General features: G+C 39.9%; 1 non-coding gene across 1 annotated transcript; it reads right to left on the reverse strand.

Moving 5' to 3' along the window:
- Positions 1-8,084: 8,084 nt before the first annotated feature.
- Positions 8,085-12,776, reverse strand: LOC103279938 (uncharacterized). The gene is made up of 2 exons (XR_010007144.1): positions 10,529-12,776; positions 8,085-8,589 (listed from the first exon to the last, which is right to left on the reverse strand). It is a non-coding gene; the product is annotated as an uncharacterized LOC103279938 (transcript).
- Between the last annotated feature and the right edge of the window lie 8,185 nt (positions 12,777-20,961).

Consider the following 20,961-nt stretch of genomic DNA (forward strand, 5'->3'; position numbering starts at 1 on the left):
ATAATTAAAAATACAATTTACAGCCTAAGGAAGGGAGGAAGGAGAAGCCAAAGGGAGAGAAAAGGAGCCCAAGCGGCAACGGGAGGAGAAGGAGGCGATTTATCAACACACGATTGTTGATAAAGACTTAAAATAGTGTTTAACTACTAAAATAATGTATAAATATTAAAATAAATATAGTGTCCCTATTCGCGGATTTTCACTTATTGCAGGTGGTCCTGGAACCTAACCCCCATGATAAGTAAGAGAACACTGTACCTTGATTTCTACTGCTGACTTGGGCAAATATTTTTTAAAATTTCAAGTTTGAGACATGATTATAATACTGTGTATTAGACTTCAATAAAAAGTTCTCTTGCCTTATGGTTTCCCCCCGTTCATTGTATGTAGGGTAAATTTCAGAAGAAGGCAATGGCAAACCGCTTCAGAGTATTTCTTGCCTAAGGAAACTCTATGAAATTCATGGTATTACTATAAATTGACAGATAACTTGAAGGGACATAAACACAGGGATACATGCCTCTAATTTAATTATGCTTTACAAATGTTAATACATTGTTTATATGTGAAAATGTGTTCTGCAACAATAAAATACTAAAGAAACAAGATACAAATATTACATTTTTCATCAGATAGATAGTAAAGCTTAAACTATACACACGAGGCTTGCAAAAAGAACTAAGGTTTCAATGTGTATAAGCATTTTTAGAGCATGCCTGATATAAGTATGATATATGCCAGCATGCTAAATGCCTTAAAAAAAGAGCAAATCACAGGAAAAGTGGCATAATCTGAGATCCAGCCAAACCATTCTCCATCAGCTGCAGCTTCCAGATCAGTTTTTAAGTAATTTCCAATGACAGTATTTCAAACAGACCAGCTTTGGGATTACCAGTAGCTGGACCACTGCTGCCAAGTTCTTCCTATTCAATAATAGTATATCCAAGACCATTATAATAGTATATCCAGGACAGTATATCAGTCAATTATACTATTTATTCGCTTCACATCTCCATGTTCAGGGAACTGAGTTACTTCCTTTTTTGTAAGAGCAATTTCTCCAAAATACAAACCTTTTCCTAAAGACTGAGATGTTTATTATCCATATGTACCACGTAGTAGAGTTTCATACTCTAGTGACAACCAAATTGAAATGGGCCAAAATAATTATAGTTATGGAAAATCAGATCTCTATTTTCACTTCATTTTAGAGATATTTATAACCATTTTGCACTGGAAGAGTGATGTTTCAGAAAATAAAGCTAGCAAAGTGTACATGACCAACAGAAGACAGCTTGAGAATGTCATTGCCCTCCACTGATTACAGTGATTTTGAAGGTGACACATCAGTATGCTGGACATTGGCAAGGTAGGTAACAGCTCTGTCAGCCTCTATTCAATCACTGCTGATCTGAACATATTCCTACACCTACACAGAAAGCAGAGTGACATCATCTATTAACTCTGTTGACATACAGTATCCCAATAATAAAAATCTATCAGTACTGCAAACATTCCAATTTTGGCAGATTGTTACAAATAAATGAATCATATACCTAGTAAATGAACAGGGTCACTCGCCAATTATCTTCATTAGTATGATTGCACCAATTCACCTTTCTGTAGTCTCGGGATCAAACTTCCATACACCGTCATAGCCTCATTATTGTTTTTATTTTTAGCACAAGTGTGCAATTCCAGAATTTGAACAAGGTAAATATAAATATAAACTATAAAATAAAAGGAAATTAGCTTGGGATTGGCAAGGAGTAGAGGAGAGAGGAGAATTCCATCCTCTGACTTTACTGATGGCATGCCGGCACAAAAATAGAGAGGACCCTTTGCACTAAGGCAGATGATGGGAATATTGTGGGACTGGTTCACTCATCAATACTTAGGGGTAGGATAATCATGAAAAGGAAGCAAACCAGTAGTGAGATGCACCTAGACTGAGTCTACACAGCCAATATGCAGTTTGGAGGTGGATTTAAAAGAACCATGTCTGCTGTGGAGAGTTTACACAATTATCCCAGGAACCAGTTGGAGACTGGGACAGTTGACAACATATCTGCTGAACGGAGGTAGGAACTGAACCCAGGAATGCTTTTTTTTTTTTAACTTACCCAATCTGCTGGGATGCGCTGATGTGTATTGCTTGTCCATTGCTAGACCATGGCAGAGCACCGAAAATGAGAACAAAGTAGCAAAAAACACAATTCCCATGGGAATGATGTGATTTCCTCTCCATGAAGGTTCTTGTTTACCTTCTGGTCAGCTGTGTTTCCAGATTTGTAAAGTGCATTGGTGCTAGCGCTTTCTTGATGAGCGCTCTGCCTTTTTCATCCTCAGATTCCAGCCCTGCGTCCGATGTACAGTGTTCCCTCACTTATCGCTGGGGTTAGGTTCCAGGACCACCCGCAATAGGTGAAAATCCACGAAGTAGGGACACTATATTTATTTTGATATTTGTACATTATTTTAGTAGTTATACACTATTTTAAGTCTTTATCAACCAATCGTGTGTTGATAAGTCGTCTCCTTCTGCTCCCATTGCCGCTTGGGCTCCTTTTCTCTCCCTTTGGCTTCTCCTTCCTCCTTTCCTTAGGCTGTAAATTGTAATTTTTTATTATTTGTAATAGTCTTTTAGAGTTTATTAAAAACCGCGCAACAACGAATCCACGAAAAGTGAACTGCAAATTAGTGAGGGAACATTGTACTCTGTTCGGCTGCAGCAGTTTTTGTGGCTTGTTTCAGATGCTCTGGTGAATTGGTTTCGAGTTTAATGTGTGCTGTAGCACATTCATGATGTATGTGTTGTAAAAATCCCAAACTTGACCTGCCTTTAAGTTGCATTATATGATTTGTGTGAATGCAGCCAGTATTATGTGATAGGAGCCATCACCAAAGCTGCAATGCTGGCTTTCATGCCTCGTTTGACAAAAGTCTTAAGTCTCTCCACATGTGGGAAAGGAATACCTATACTGTATGAAGTTGTAGGACTTAAAACTTGTTTAGCAGTTTCTCCTCATTAACAGTATGGCAAGAGCTTGTCTTTCCAATTGTACAAACAGAAAAGAATTCCTAATCTCAGTCACAAAACCCAGCCTCCATTTTTTGCTCCCTTCCCTAAAGTAGCACCAGATTTCCTTGGCAGCATTTTCTCCTTTAGCAAGAGTACATGAAGGTTTATCATCGGGTTTTTAAAGCAGGCATTTGATAGTTTATTGCAATGGCTTAATTAATTGTAAAACTTTACTGTTATCTATTTCATATAAAATGACTTCTGAAAACCTCTGCTAGCTGGTATTATCATATAATTCAATAATTCATGAATTTAAAACATCCCTATTAATTTTTTATTGTTGCAATCTTAGTTTGTATGCATTTGCATAATATTGTGTAAGGTTTTGAAGTTATGGGAAATGTATTTTTATACTAGGCATCTATATATAATTTTTATGTATGAATATTTCATATATTCCTCCAACACACATTATTTTATTATAAGCAATGATTAAAATTCTTTTAACTTATGTTTATAATACTGTTTTCGCAAGAGACTACAAAACAAATATAGTCTTACTTTTTTTTAAAAAAAAATCTTCCTTATTTTGGAAACAATCAGAATGTAAGTTCAAAAATGCCTCTTTTTTCCTGAACCAGAATGGTATTGAAGCCATTGTCCAAATGCTTCTGAATCAGAGGTAACACACAAACCGAAATATACCATCCAATATGTATTCAGGCTATCAGTTTAGAATCTTTCTTTCTTTTTCTTTTTTTTGACAAGAAAACCACAAGTTTATAGTGAATTTACAGGCACACATGTATCAGAATAAGCAAATAAAATAAAAAACAAAATTTGGGAAGAAATACATATATATTGGGCATCCATAATTCTAGTGTTCAAGAGGACCAAGCCTGAATCTCCCTGAACAGGGCTAGTGACCTCTTTGAGGAATAAATCACTGAAATAGACTATAAAAATAAACCCTTGTTGGAAGAAAGAAAGAGCAGAAGACAATTGCTATGCACTGCAATGCTGTGTTGCTTAGCTCTGTAGGTGGCTGTTAAAGAGTGCATACTTGTTGACTTGATTCTTCCCTCCAAACCATGGGCCTTTATAGGTAGTGTGAAAATAACAGTCTCCAATAATTAGGCAATATGGGCATATGTGCTATGTGAATGAGTAAAAGACTGGTGGAAGGATCTGTATGCTTGATGCCACAGTTATAAACATTTAACAATACACAGTCTGTCCCTGGTCTTCAGACTCTGGTGTACACATTTAATGTGATTCAGCTCCCAATCTAATCAGGTTCACAGGGTTGTTGTATGTCTTTCGGGCTGTGTGGCCATGTTTCAGAAGTATTCTCTCCTTACGTTTCGCCCACATCTATGGTAGGCATCCTCAGAGGCTGTGAGGCATGGGATGCCTGCCATAGATGTAGGCGAAGTGTCAGGAGAGAATACTTCTGGAACATGGCCACACAGCCCGAAACATACAACAACCCTGTGATCCCGGCCATGAAAGCCTTCAACAACACATTAATCAGGTTCATCTTCCTTCATCTGTTCACTAACACAATAACTTGCTTGAAATCTTGTTCCTATGTTGGGCACTATCATCTCTCAGCTAAATTTATGTAAAGTATGCCAATTTAGCTTCCTCGTCCATAGGATTATATGCACTTTATTTTTTAAATGACTTGGCATTACACAGGAATAAGGTGAGGTTTTTGTGTGTGGCTTGGTTCACTCTTACATTTGCTTAGATTAGCAGGGCAATCGGAAGGTGAGACAGGCTCTCCTTCTTCTTCTGTAATGACATATCTCCCTCTATGAAGAATGCCTCTTCACTGTACATGTTGTCACCTCAAATGAACCACAAATACTCTGCCTCCTGTACCCTTTTTCCATCACTAGCACAAGATTCTGGTTTAACAGCAAGAATATAATTACTGAACAACAAAGGATATAAAGGGATCTATTCTATAAAAACGAGCCACAGCAAATTAATATGGAACCAAACTATAATGAAGCTCAGTCTACACAGACAGCCTCATCACACTAGAGCATAAATCCACTTAAAACACAGTTTTTGCCTCCTGCTGAATTCTGAGGTTTGTAGTTTATTATTTATTTATTTATCACATTTATATCCTGCCCTTCTCACCCGAAGGGACTCAGGGCGGCTGACAACAGTGGCAACCATTAGATGCCCATACAAACCAATATAAAACAGCACATAAAACAGTTAAAACTATTAAAATACTTTGTAAATTAAAATATACGTTTCATATAATATAGTGAGGCCCAGGACCTGCCTGGCTGAGCAGTTTAAAAGCCCCTCCACAAACTTGGAGGATCAAAAGCAGATTTGTTGTTTTAGCACTAGGAACTGGCAAAACTACCTTTATGTATTTCTTGCCTAAGAAAACTACAGGAATGCATAGGATCACCATAAATCAATAGCCAACTTGAAGGCATGCACATATTTCTTTTGTTGCTAAATCTTTGTACTTCCCACCTTCCATCAGCATCCTGTCAAAAGAAATTAATTTCATGTGAGGTTAAAGCACAGTAGAATTTAGTATCTACCGTAGTTCTGAGAATATGGAAATATGTGTCAAATTGGGAGACAGCTATATCGATAAAAACATTGTTATTGAAACCCTGGGACTCCAAAACCTGCAGCAATGAAAAGGTCTCAGTAGCCAAGTCCAAGGTAACCTTTCACCCATAAACCTAATTTGAGCTAACCTCCACAATGATTTGTGGAGCCTGGACCATCAAGTTTCATGAGCATCCATACACTCACCAGGAAACATAGAAAAATCCCATCGCCTCTTCAGGTGATAGTCATAACAATGCCTCCACACACCCAATCCAAATCAAAGCTCACGAAAGTCGCTCAATGACCTGCCTCTGTCCTTCACCTAGGTTCCAGTTTAAGCTGGCTAACACCCTTTGCCACCTATTGCTTTGTCGATACTTACTATTGTCCTCACCCAGGTTGGGAAAACTTCCATAATTTATTTATTTGTTTATTTTATTTACTGCATTTATATACCGCTTTTCTCACCCCTGGGGGGACTCAAAGCAGTTTACAACATAATAATGGCAAAATTCAATGCCAAACATACATGTGAAAACATAACAAACAGGTCAAATCATAAACAATAAAATGAACAAAATCAGGTGTACTTATAGAACAACTCAAAAATAACAAAAATAGAAATGTAAATATGTAAATCAAATATTTAGGACATGTTTACTAATAGATCTAATATTAGTAAACAGTTAAAACATTAAACGTAAAAGGCAGTTTGCGACAAGCCAACACCGAAGATGTAGTATCTGAGTCGGAGTGTGATGATTGCTGGCTGAATTAGGATTAGTATATTGCACAATTCCACAACTTAAAAAGGACCAAGTTAAAAAGGTTTGATTACCATTTCCCACCACCACCCGCCTCCCAATTCCTTCCCCATGTCTACCCCGTCTTTATGGCCTCCCAAAGATTCCCAGATTATCACAAATAAGGACTGCTCTGGATACTGTTTAGGCACAGGAATGCAGCTCAGGTCTTCATGGGGGTGGGCAGCGTAAACTGTGATATGAGGTCCTTGAGGAAGTAGATGGGGTGTTTTTTCTTGTGATGGTAAGGTGTCTCTATCCATGTGGACTAGATAGGTCCACAAACCTGTCTATTCCCAAACTAAAATAGCCCACCCACCCTGAACCCAAAAAGACCTTCCAAGACCCAAAAAACCCCTTGCAAAGGTGATGGTAAAACTCCCCAAACTCCCAAAAAACTAATAAAGATGATGGTAAGTCTCTAATACAAAATTGCACATCTGCAAGACAAGGTGCGACAAAGGGCCAGTGATGACTTTTTTATCTGCTCCTGTCTTCAGGTGAGATTAACACTCATTAACTTGGGCCCTGCTGTGGGGGGCTATGCCCAGTATGTTTGGTGAGGCTGGCCCCAGGCAGAAGTTCTAAGTAGAGTTCTTACCCTCTGGCTGCCTCTGTTGCTCAGCAAAGCAGGATCTGGGTCCAATGATGGCTGTTTAATCTGCTGCTGGCTTCAGGTGAGATTAACACTCATTAACTTGGGCCCTGCCTACATTCTTTCTTCCCCACATAAACCTGAGAGGCAGGGAGCCACAAACTTCAAACCAAGCCATGCCATGTTCCGAGCTTCTGACACATGGTCATACAACCTGGAAAACTCAACAACCCAGTAATTCCAGCCGTGAAAGCCTTCAACAGCACATGAGCCATGACAGTTTAATAAAATTCATACCAGGTCCAGAAGACATTCAGTAGCAGCAGAAGATGGTGACACTAATCCAACCAGTGCATGGATCCTAGCCAGCTGTGGGCTGAACCAATCAGCACTTAGAGCAACAGATATCATTTGTTTTGAACTGCTGTCAAACTGCTATATATGCTTCTGTATGTTTTCAATGCTTCATGTCAGTCTTTGGAGCACAGACTCTGCTGGCATCCACTTCTGCTGAGCAAGTAAAACTGCTCAGTAATAAGTCTGTGTCTCATTTGATCTCTGGAGCTTGGCATGTTGGGCTCAGAAACCCCCAGTTCTTGTGGTAGCTGAAATCACTTAACAAATTCATGCTTGTGTTGCCACCTTCAACACTCCCAGATGGGCCCTGTCCTTGTCCCATCATATGCAGCAGCAATGGATTCATACCATAGGAAAATATTGCAACTTCACTTTTGTCATCTTCTTCAAGTTTGAAGTAGTGTATATGAACAACTGAAAATATATAGGGCTAATCAGCTGCTCTGGTCACATGCAGAGAGCTTTAGATAGAAATATGGATCACAAGAGGATGTTGCCTAGCAGCTGAAAAGGGCCAAATTTGTTTCCCTTTCTGTCTTTTTTCAGGGTATTTATTGTGTTTTTCTTAACCAAATAAAGTACTGTATGTCTTGTTGAGTTTTCCTTTTGTGAACCATTTTACTTATCTGCTTGTGTTAATATGCAGAACACGAAGATGAGTATTTTCAGGAAAAATATGAGGGAAATAAATAATGAAGACTATAAACATAAATCATTATTGGCTGAAGTATTTTACTATATAACATTTTTTAAATTTACAAACATCGTAGCAACCTGTTTAATAACCTATGCCATAATGATATATGATATTATATTTAGATGATGTGTTTAAAATGACATTTAGAAGATTATGCATACACTACATGTATTTTAATTATATTAACTATTAAAATATTAAAATTACAGAAATTTAGCAGAATACAATTATCAGTACATGCTAATTTCAAAAGAAAATTATGAAATCCTCCAAGGGAGTACCTTAGTTCAACATCTTACGGTAGTTTAAATATTTAAAACCCCTAAAGAGAATATTTTTTAAAATATAGAACAGTACTGAAGTTTCAAATAAAGAATTTTCTTCAAAAGTGGTAAACTGAACTATTTCAGGTATGGATGGAGCTGTCTGGGCTTAGCTCTCCTTGACAATCCAATTCGTAAAGGACGATGGCATGTTTTAAGAGGCTGTACTTTTATAACTCCATCGAGAAAACATTTTCCTGTATAAAAAGATTTTTAAAAATACTTTAGAAATTGTATGTGTGTGTGTATGTGTATTCATGCATGTGGATAGAGGGGGGGGGGACATGACACTTTAATTATCATGGGTCCATCTTATGAAATCCTGGGATTCCTAGTTTAATAAGAACTTAAGTATCTAGGCCTCTGAACTATAACATTAGAGTCCTTCTGTGTGTGGCGAATGCTAAGTATATCACCAAAGTATAAATCCCAGGTTTCCATAGGATTGACCCATGGTGAGTAAACTTGTATCAAAATGCTGTAGCAGGTGTTGATAGCTGCACAACAGCAATAATTCTGTATACATTTTGATGTTGCTGCATTTGTTTGATAGCCATAAGAAATAACATTTCCTCTATTCACAATCCTAGTGCTGGGTTATTTCAGTTTTTCCCCAAAGAATTATTGAGGAAGTAACATGGGGAAATGCCAGTTCAGATATGTAATGATTCCGTATTTTATTTAATCATAGAATCATAGAGTTGGAAGAGACCTCATGGGCCATCCAGTCCAATCCCTGCCAAGAAGCTGGAAATCACATTCAAAGCACTCCCAACAAATGGCCATCCAGCTTCTCCTTAAAAGCCTCCAAATAAGAAGCTGAATGGCCATCTGTCGGGGGTGCTTTGAATGAAGAATTATAATCCTCTATTATAAGTGAAAGTGAGTAGTATGAAATCTGCTTGAATCTCTTATGGGTCAGGGGGAACAAAAACCCCAGAAGACAAGAAAAATATCATTCCTACATTGATCTTGTCTTCAGCCCACAGATATTACAATAATGTTTGGACAAATAGTAAATGAGAGAAAAGACTCAGAAGAATTCCTACAATAATCCTCTGAATAAAAACTGCAGAACAGAGACAAAGGTTATTAAACCATAATAAAGTGGCCTGTGCATTAAAGCATATTGGCACTAAGGACTTTATCATAAAGACCCATGGATTTGCTCTGCATCACCCACCTTACCTTGTCCCTGATCCAGTCAATGCCTGGCTTCCTCCCATTGTAGGGAAGGTAACAGCAGAAGGCTCCCGTATTGCAGCGGTGTGCACTGCTTTATCTCCCTTTTTGGTACAGAGCCCTGCCAAAATTGCCTGTGTGTCGTGTGAAGGGCTCCATGCTGTATGAAACTTTGAAAATTCCCCATTGTGAAAATTCTGAAACATGATGGGCTAATAGTGGTAAATGTGTTCTACTATTGTAGCAAGTTTCACCCCAATAGCTGTAAAAATGAGGGAGAAAAGAGCCCCTGAAGTTTCCCCACTTACGCAATTACTATAACAAAAAATTAATGAAATTTTGTTACTCTCGTTATAGTACCAGAAACACTTTAGAAATGAAATGCCAGCTGCCCCCAGTTTTGTAATGACTTTTTTTTATTGATTGCACATGCCTAGTATATATGTTCAAAATACCTTTCTCCAAGCTAAAAGCAGTTGTGATGGGGGAGTCTGATTTGGAAATGAAAGAATGCCAATACCGCCCCCACCACACACATACACACAAACACACACATGTTGCAGTACACATCCTATTCTACAATTTACTTGCATACAGGTAATGAAATGTGTTATTATAAGACAGAAGGTTAACTGGAAAATTTATTTTGGAATCTTGGATCATAAATAGATATGAATGGGACTATTCAGTTTATTTCCTGATTATATAGATCTTTGCTTGTGAGGAAAAGCCATATTTTATTTTGCAAATGTTGCATTTTTATTCTATGGTAATAAATCCAGTAAGCCAGTAAGTTTTTTCACAATTCTTCCATATGTGTGTGTTTGTTGTTTTGCTTTTGTTTTGTTTTGATCATTCCTATCGTCATTTACTCCAACTTAAACGAAAATAAAAAGGGAAATATTTTCCAGCGCTAGAAATACTTGTTCTAGAAAATAAAAAAGAATACATTACCTCTTTCTGATTCTAAGCTGAAACTTCTTTCTTCTGTATATGAATGAGGGACAAATGCAGGTTTCCAACTGAGAGATTGTTTACAGCAAGAACTGCAATGTTCTTTAAAAGGACAGGAAAGGAAACAAATTTGCTGTAAGCATATTTAATATTAAAAGATAAATCAGTTTTTTCCTAAATATGATTGCATTTGATCAAAGATACATGACATAAACTCACCAAAGTATGCACCTGTTTAATTTCTTCAATCAGTTACAAAGTCTGACAACAGTACCTGACAATTGATGATACATGATTTCTCAACAGGATTCGTCTGTCACTGATGTCTGCTAATTTATTTATTTGCTTGTTTATTTACTCACAAGTCAACTCTCCACATCTATGGGCTCTGCATCCACAGATTTAACTGCCAACACTTTAAAAAATATGTTTTTGAAAATCCAAAATCTTGGTTTTGCCATTTGATATAAGGGACATAATTTTAATGAATTCAAGAACCCAGGGCCAGATCAACTACATCCAAGAGTATTGAAGGAACTAGAAGAAGTTATTTCAGAACCACTAGCAATCATCTTTGAGAGTTCTTGGAGAACTCTCAGTCCCAGCAGATTGGAGGAGGGCAAATGTGGTCCATATCTTCAAGAAGGGAAAAAAGGACGACCCAAACAATTACTGTCCGGTCAGCCTCACGTCAATACCAGGCAAGATTCTGGAAAAGATAGTTAGGGAAGTGGTCTGCGAACACTTAAAAACAAATGCGGTCATTGCTAATAGTCAACACGGATTTACCAAAAGTAAGTCATGCTAGACTAATCTGATCTCTTTTTTCGATAGAGGTACAAGCTGGGTCGATACAGGGAATGCCATGGATGTAGCATACCTGGATTTCGGTAAGGCTTTCGACAAAGTCCCTCACGACCTTCTGGCAAACAAACTAGTAAAATGTGGGCTAGACAAAACTACAGTTAGGTGGATCTGTAATTGGCTGAGTGAATGAACCCAAAGGGTGCTCACCAATGCATCGTCTTCATCCTGGAAAGAAGTCACAAGTGGAGTGCCGCAGGGTTCCGTCCTGGGCCCTGTTCTGTTCAACATCTTTATTAACGACTTAGACGAAGGGTTAGAAGGCACAATCATCAAGTTTGCAGATGACACCAAATTGGGAGGGATAGCCAACACTCCAGAAGACAGGAGCAGAAGTCAAAACTATCTTAACAGACTAGAGAGATGGGCCGAAACGAACAAAATGAAGTTCAACAGGGACAAATGCAAGATACTTCACTTCAGCAGAAAAAATGGAATGCAAAGATACAGAATGGGGGATGCCTGGCTCAACAGCAGTACATGCGAAAAAGACCTTGGAGTCCTCGTGGACAACAAGTTAAACATGAGCCAACAATGTGATGTGGCAGCTAAAAAAGCCAACGGGGTTTTGGCCTGCATAAATAGGGGTATAGTGTCGAGATCCAGGGAAGTCATGCTACCCCTCTATTCTGCCTTGGTCACACCACACCTGGAATACTGTGTCCAATACTGGGCACCGCAGTTGAAGGGAGACAAGCTGGAAAGTGTCCAGAGGAGGGCAATTAAAATGATTAAGGGTCTGGAGAACAAACCCTATGAGGAGTGGCTTAAAGAGCTGGGCATGTTTAGCCTACAGAAGAGAAGGCTGAGAGGAGACATTATAGCCATGTATAAATATGTGAGGGGAAGTCATAGGGAGGAGGGAGCAAGCTTGTTTTCTGCTGCCCTGGAGACTAGGATGCAGAGCAACGGCTTTAAACTACAGGAAAGGAGATTCCACCTGAACATCAGGAAGAACTTCATCACCGTGGGAGCTGTTCGGCAGTGGAACTCTCTCCCCCAGACTGTGGTGGAGGCTCCTTCTTTGGAGGCTTTTAAGCAGAGGCTAGATGGCCATCTGTCAGGGGTACTTTGAATGCGATTTCCTGGACTAGATGGCCCATGAAGTCTCTTCCAACTCTATTATTCTATGATTCTGTCATTCTACTGTGCCATTGTATATAATGGGACTTGAAGGTAAATTGATTTTTGTATCCACTGGGGTCATGGAACCAAACTCCCATGGATACAACATTCATGGATGGTTATTTTTTGGCTGATGCTCTGAGCCATACCAGGTGGCTAAGTTCAAGCGATGACAGTAAATTCCCGCAGTACCTATGATATAATTGAAATAGAGGATTTTGCATGCTACTGCTGCCACCTCTTGCTACTGTCTCCTGATATGCATGTACATGGCATTCATTGACCTTGCAAAGGCATTCGACACAGTGAATCGCAGCGCTCTCTGGACCATCCTCCAAAAAATCGGGTGCCCTGACAAATTTGTGAACATCCTGCGGCTCCTCCATGATGACATGATGGCAACAGTCTTGGACAGCAACGGCTCCCAAAGTGACCCATTTAAGGTTGAATCAGGTGTCAAGCAGGGATGTGTTATTGCCCCCACCTTATTTTCCATCTTCATCGCTATGATACTTCACCTTGTTGATGGGAAGCTTCCCACCGGAGTGGAAATCATCTATCGGACAGATGGCAAGCTATTTAACCTCAGCAGACTGAGAGCCAAAACCAAGGTCACCACAACATCTGTTATAGAACTCCAATATGCTGATGACAACGTAGTCTGTGCGCGTTCAGAAGAAGACCTACAAGCCACTCTAAACACCTTCGCAGAAGCATACGAGAAGCTCGGCCTCTCACTGAACATCGAGAAAACCAAAGTGCTCTTCCAACAGGCACCAGCTAATCCCTCTGCAAAGCCAGGAATACAGCTTAACGGTGCAACATTAGAAAATGTTGACCATTTCCGCTACCTTGGTAGCCACCTCTCCACAAAAGTCAACATCGACACTGAAATACAACACCGCCTGAGCTCTGCGAGTGCAGCATTTTTCCGTATGAAGCAGAGAGTGTTCGATGACCGGGACATCCGTAGAGAGACCAAGGTGCTTGTTTATAAAGCCATTGTCCTCCCAACCCTGCTCTATGCCTGCGAAACGTGGACTGTGTACAGACGTCACACCAAACTCCTGGAGCGTTTCCATCAGCGTTGTCTCAGGAAAATCCTGCAAATCTCTTGGGAAGACAGGCGGACAAATGTCAGCGTGCTTGAGGAAGCAAAGACCACCAGCATTGAAGCGATGCTCTTACGCCATCAACTCCGTTGGACTGGCCACGTTGTCCGAATGCCCGATCACCGTCTCCCAAAGCAGCTCCTCTACTCTGAACTCAAGAATGGGAAACGGAATGTTGGAGGGCAGGAAAAGAGATTTAAAGATGGGCTCAAAGCCAACCTTAAAAACTGTGGCATAGACACTGAGAACTGGGAAGCCCTGGCCCTAGAGCGCTCTAATTGGAGGTCAGCTGTGACCAGCAGTGCTGCGGAGTTTGAAGAGGCACGAACGGAGGGCTTAAGGGAGAAACGTGCCAAGAGGAAGGAGCGTCAAGCTAACCCCGACCGGGACCGCCTTCCACCTGGAAACCGATGTCCTCACTGCGGGAGAATATGCGGGTCAAGAATCGGTCTCTTCAGTCACCTAAGAACACACGCCCAAGATACCAAGGTTGGAAGACCATCGTCCTCGAACGACGAGGGATCGCCTAAGTAAGTAATTAATAATAATAACTTTATTCTTAAATCCTGCCACCATCTCCCCAAAGGTGAACTCAGTATCTATATATATAAAATGATAAAGTTGTTTGCGCAGTGACTATAACAACAAAACTAAACATCCCAGAAATACGAAATTTGGCAACACAATGCAAAAGGCTTGCCTCCAGGTTACAACAACACAACCACACCACAAAACCACAATCCAGACCCACAAAACTCACAACAACGCATCATGCGATAACAACACAACTAAACGCCCCAGAAATACAAACCTTGGCAACACAATGCAAAAGCCTTGCCTTCCAGTTGTAACAACACAACCACACCACAAAACCACACAAGACCCACAAAACTCACAACAACGCATCGTGACTATAACAACACAACTAAATGCCCCAGAAATACGAAACTTGGCAACACAACGCAAAAGCCTTCCCTCCAGGTTGTAACAACACAACCACACCACAAAACCACAATCCAGACCCATAACACTCACAACAACGCATCGTGACTATAACAACACAACTAAACGCCCCAGAAATACAAAACTTGGCACACAACTAAAAGCCCCAGAAATATAAAACTTAATAACACAACGCAAAAGCCTTGCCTCCCGGTTGTAACAACACAACCACACCACAAAACCACAATCCGGACCCACAAAACTCACAACAATGCATCGTGACTATAACAACACAACTAAACGCCCCAGAAATACGAAACTTGGCACACAACTAAACGCCCCAGAAATACAAAACTTGACAACACAACACAAAAGCCTTTTCTCCTGGTTGCAACAACACAACCACACCACAAAACCACAATCTGTACCCACAAAACTCACAACAACGCATCATGACTATAACACAACTAAACGCCCCAGAAATACAAAATTTGACAACACAACGCAAAAGCCTTGCCTCCCAGTTGTAAGAACACAACCACAACACAAAACCACAATCCGGACGTACAAAACTCACAACAACGCATCATGACTATAACAACACAACTAAACGCCCCAAAAATACGAAACTTGGCAACACAACACAAAAGCATTCCCTCCCGATTGTAACAACACAACCACACCACAAAATCACAATCCGGATGCACAAAACTCACAACAATGCATAGTGACTATAACAACACAACTAAACGCCCCAGAAATACAAAACTTGGCATACAACTAAACGCCCCAGAAATACAAAACTTGACAACACAACACAAAAGCCTTGCCTCTCAGTTGTAACAACACAACCACACCACAAAACCACAATCCGGACCCACAATACTTACAACAACGCATTGTGACTATAACAAATACAAAATTTGACAACACAACTCATCCACCTCCCCAATCCCTACATTCACACTTGGCCTCCAAAAAAACAATTACAATAATAACAATAACAACAACAATAAGAATCAACACCATCACAGGCAAGAAACAGCCAGGCACTGAGGCTGAGAGGCCAGTCAGTGCTACACTGGGCCTCCAAAAAACAATACAGTAGCATCTAACTTATCCAACTTTCATGACCACTACAACAACAATAATAATAAACACCTACACATGCAAAAAAAAAGACTATTGTACCACAATAAAAATATAAACCGCACTCAGCAGAATCAGACATTACAATTAACAACAAACCAAAGACAACAGGGATCTCAAGCAATTATCAATCAACACGAAAATTGAAGAAGGTAACAGACTTCAAATACTACTACTAATGTGAGCATAAAGAAGGGTGGAGGTCACAGCATAAATACAACCTAATGTAGACTGACCAACACCACCAGACTAAGCCACAGCAACGCGTGGCCGGGCACAGCTAGTAAAATACTATAAAATAAAACACATCTATATATATAAAATGATAAAGTTGTTTGCGCAGTGACTATAACAAGAAAACTAAACATCCCAGAAATACGAAATTTGGCAACACAATGCAAAAGGCTTGCCTCCAGGTTACAACAACACAACCACACCACAAAACCACAATCCAGACCCACAAAACTCACAACAACGCATCATGCGATAACAACACAACTAAACGCCCCAGAAATACAAAACTTGGCAACACAATGCAAAAGCCTTGCCTCCCAGTTGTAACAACACAACCACACCACAAAAACACACAGGACCCACAAAACTCACAACAACGCATCGTGACTATGACAACACAACTAAACGCCCCGTAAATACAAAACTTGGCAACACAACGCAAAAGCCTTCCCTCCAGGTTGTAACAACACAACCACACCAAAAAACCACAATTCGGACCCATAAAACTCACAACAATGCATCGTGACTATAACAACACAACTAAACGTCCCAGAAATACGAAACTTGGCACACAACTAATCGCCCCAGAAATATAAAACTTGACAACACAACGCAAAAACCTTGCCTCCCGGTTGTAACAACACAACCACACCACAAAACCACAATCCGGACCCACAAAACTCACAACAATGCATTGTGACTATAACAACACAACTAAACGCCCCAGAAATACGAAACTTGGCACACAACTAATCGCCCCAGAAATATAAAACTTGACAACACAACACAAAAGCCTTTTCTCCCGGTTGTAACAACACAACTACACTACAAAACCACAATCCGGACCCACAAAACTCACAACAACGCATCGTGACTATAACACAACAAAACGCTCCAGACATACAAAATTTGACAACACAACGCAAAAGCCTTGCCTCCCAGTTGTAAGAACACAACCACAACACAAAACCACAATCTGGACCCACAAAACTCACAACAACGCATCATGACTATAACAACACAACTAAACGCCCCAGAAATACAAAACTTGGCAAAACAATGCAAAAGCCTTGCCTCCCGGTTGTAACAACACAACCACACCACAAAACCACACCGGACCCACAAAACCCACAACAACGCATCATGACTATAACAACACAACTAAACGCCCCAGAAATACGAAACTGGGCAACACAACACAAAAGCATTCCCTCCCGATTGTAACAACACAACCACACCACAAAACCACAATCCGGACCCACAAAACTCACAACAATGCATCGTGACTATAACAACACAACTAAACGCCCCAGAAATACAAAACTTGGCACACAACTAAACGACCAGAAATACAAAACTTCGCAACACAACACAAAAGCCTTGCCTCTCAGTTATAACAACACAACCACACCACAAAACCACAATCCAGACTCACAAAACTCACAACAACGCATTGTGACTAAAACAAATACAACATTTGACAACACAACTCATCCACCTCCCCAATCCCTACATTCACACTTGGCCTCCAAAAAAACAATTACAATAATAACAACGACAACAACAACAACAATAAGAATCAACACCATCACAGGCAAGAAAGAGCCAGGCACTGAGGCTGAGTGGCCAGTCAGTGCTACACTGGGCCTCCAAAAAACAATACAGTAGCATCTAACTTATCCAACCTTCATAATCACTACAACAACAATAATAATAAACACCTACACAGGCAAAACAAAAAAAAGACTATTATACCACAATAAAAATATAAACCGCACTCAGCAGAATCAGACATTACAATTAACAACAAACCAAAGACAACAGGGATCTCAAGCAATTATCAATCAACACAAAAATTGAAGAAGGTAACAGACTTCAAATACTACTACTAATGTGAGTATAAAGAAGGGTGGAGGTCACAGCATCAATACAACCTAATGTAGACTGACCAACACCACCAGACTAAGCCACAGCAACGCGTGGCCGGGCACAGCTAGTACAACATATAAAACATCAGTTCAGACTCAATCAAGCTGCGATCCTCTAACCGTGGACGTAAATTACTGGCACCATGGTCGGGTTGTAAACATTGGGATAAAATAAGTGCCAGCTGCAATAATGGAGAGAGGTCATTGGATAAAGTGCATGATGTGCGATTAACTATGTAGGGCAGCTAGAGGCTAAATATTCTCAATGGCTTAATTGAAGAGCCACATCTTCATGTCCCTATGAAAGAAGCACAGCATGGGGGCCTGTCTAATCTCTCTGGGGTGGGAGTTCCAAAGCCGGGAGGCCACCATCAAAAAAGCCCTCTCCCTTGTGACGGTGGTGGGACCGAGAGGAGGGCCTCCCCCGGCAGATCTTAGAGCCCACACCGGTGCGTGGGTGGAGGGGTGCGGTCATGAAGATAGGCAGGACTCAAGCTATTTATGGCTTTATAAGTGATAACTAGCACTTTGAATTGGGACCAGAAACTTATCAGCAGCCAATGGAGCTGCCTTTAATAGGGTCATTGTGTGCTCCCTATAGCTGGCTCTAGTTAGTAGCCTGGCTGCAGATCTTTGGACTAATTGCAGTTTCCATGCCATCTTCAAAGGCAGCTGCACAAAGAGCACATTACAGTAATCCAATCTTGATGTAACTAAGGCACGGATCACCCTGGCCGAGTTTGACTTCTCGAGGTATGGCCTTGCTAGCAGTAATGTGGCCCTCCTACACAGTACCCAAAATCTGTGACCAGTCCGAAGTGATAATTCTCCAGACAAGTCCAGATAGCAATTACATTGTCCACATCTGTCCCGCTGCAGCAGCAGAATGGAGTTCTGACTGTCCATTGGGGCCTAACTCAGTTTGGTCCTGCTGGACGGTCACTCTTACCTTTTCTACTGCAGTGGCCATGGAGGTGTGGAGAGCCACCAACATGTGCATTTGCTAATGTCACATGATTAGAAGAAAAGAGTGAGCATTCCTCCTCCTTTCCCAGATCAAGCGAATACCTTTGCTGACATTCGCAAGGCACCCAGTTGTAGCCAGAAGCCCAGTGGAGCTCAGCAGCTACTGCTGCAGTGACAAATGACAGAAAAGGTGAATGCCAACCCCTTTCCCACATGCTGCAGAGTATAAGGGAAACAGGATGGTAGTACTAGCTCATGGAAATTGCTGGATCAGTTCACACCAACCTGGAATATGGGGTTACTCCAGAGTTTCAGAGAAGCTCAGAGTAATCCATAGTAGTAAGAGGACCATGTCTGTTTCACCAGAACCCACTAGACTAAGCTCAACAATATGTCCTATATCCATGCTACAGTTCTTGCTTAAATCTGGAACTGACCCAGTTTTGAACATAGTCTTTTCAAACAGACAGAAAGGATCTGCATAGGAAAATGCAATGGGAGGTTAATTTTACACATTTAAAAATAGTTTGGTTACCTTCAGAGGGTGAATAGAACAATTCTTCATCTGATGTGCTTGAAACAGAAAACTCATGAGGTACTTCCTGCTCTCCTGGCATTGTCAGCACTACGTCCATAAGTGAACAGTGTTCATTCTTATTTTGCTGCACAGTGGTCATAGTAATATCCATAATGGAAAATGAGACATTTGCTTTATTTTCACAAAAGATTTTGGGATCTTCATCTAGCATCTCACAGTGACTTGGAACAAGGGGATCTTCCTCAATTGTATATTTTTCTAAACATGGGAAAGTGTTTCCATTTTCTTTGTTGATTTCTCCTCTTTTTTCACATGCAAAACTATTTTCATTTTCCTTACTAATCTCATGAAACATCTGAAGCTCTTTCAGCACCATGTCAAAATGGTTTTTCATTTCAAATTCATACTTCTTGTTAACTAGTTCTGAGTTCAAAGAAAAGTTCTCTTCTGTTGCATCATGTTGTTGTCTCATGTGACTTGAAAGTATTGTTGATTTGTCTTTAAAATATGGAATAGTTAAATTCTGAGAGTGATTTATTTTTCTTATATTACTTAGTACGATAACTGCATTTTCTATCATATCAACATTTTGTTTTACAGGGATATCATCTGAATTGTGTATGCTGCTGAGTAAAATATCTTCCTGGAAGTTCTCATTTTCTACTTGTTCAGCTCGTCTCCCTGAAGAGTCACTTAGTTTTTCTCTCTTTATATGGATTGCAGTCTTGCTGTGCCATCTATTAACACTAACTATGCTTTGATCTATAAGCTCATGAGATGTAACTGAAATAAAATACTGGTGAATATTTGAAAAAAAGTTAAAAATCTTATCAGAATTAAGGTAAGGAAAGGTCACATAGTTGATTTCATTCTGAAGATACCAGCTTAAATCTTTGGGATAGTGAGACATTTCACCTTTGAATTCTTGTTCTAACAAACTATGCTTGGAAGAGGCACAACTGTGATTTGATGGAAAAGAACCACAATGAGACATTCGTTTATCAATGGCTGTGTGTATTTTGTTATATTCTTTGTTTTTTTCAGCATGAAATATTATATTGCCTACAAAATAAATTTCCTCAGCTTCCTCTGCACTGAGACAAATTTTTTGGAATGTATCAGAACAGGAAAAGTGGGCTTGTTTATCAACAATACCACAAAAAGTGTCTTGACCATCCTTACTATTGAATCTATTTTTGTTCATCAATGGTTTCTTACAGATTCCTGTGTAGTTTTGAAAAGATTTGCTCTGGTTTTTAAAATTAATGATATTATTGAAACTTCCAGTCCCATGTTGATTATATTGTTTTAAAATATTATTTTCTTGGAAAGTGTTTCCTTTCTCTTTTTGCATGCATGCTGCCATAACAACTGTTTGAATTCCTGTTTGTTTACAACTTGATTTTTCAAAGAAGGTTGGAAATGAAGCCAAACATTCACATTTTTGAAAGTTTTCTGTGAGACTATACATTTGTTTAGGACTGCATAAGTTTTCCTTCCACAACATGGAGATAGGAAAATTGTTATCTGGTAAAATTGGGTTGTTAAAATGTTTAAGTTTTGCCATTTGTTCTT

The sequence above is a fragment of the Anolis carolinensis genome, chromosome 1 (assembly GCF_035594765.1).
Source record: "Anolis carolinensis isolate JA03-04 chromosome 1, rAnoCar3.1.pri, whole genome shotgun sequence".
Taxonomy (NCBI): Eukaryota; Metazoa; Chordata; class Lepidosauria; order Squamata; family Dactyloidae; genus Anolis; species Anolis carolinensis.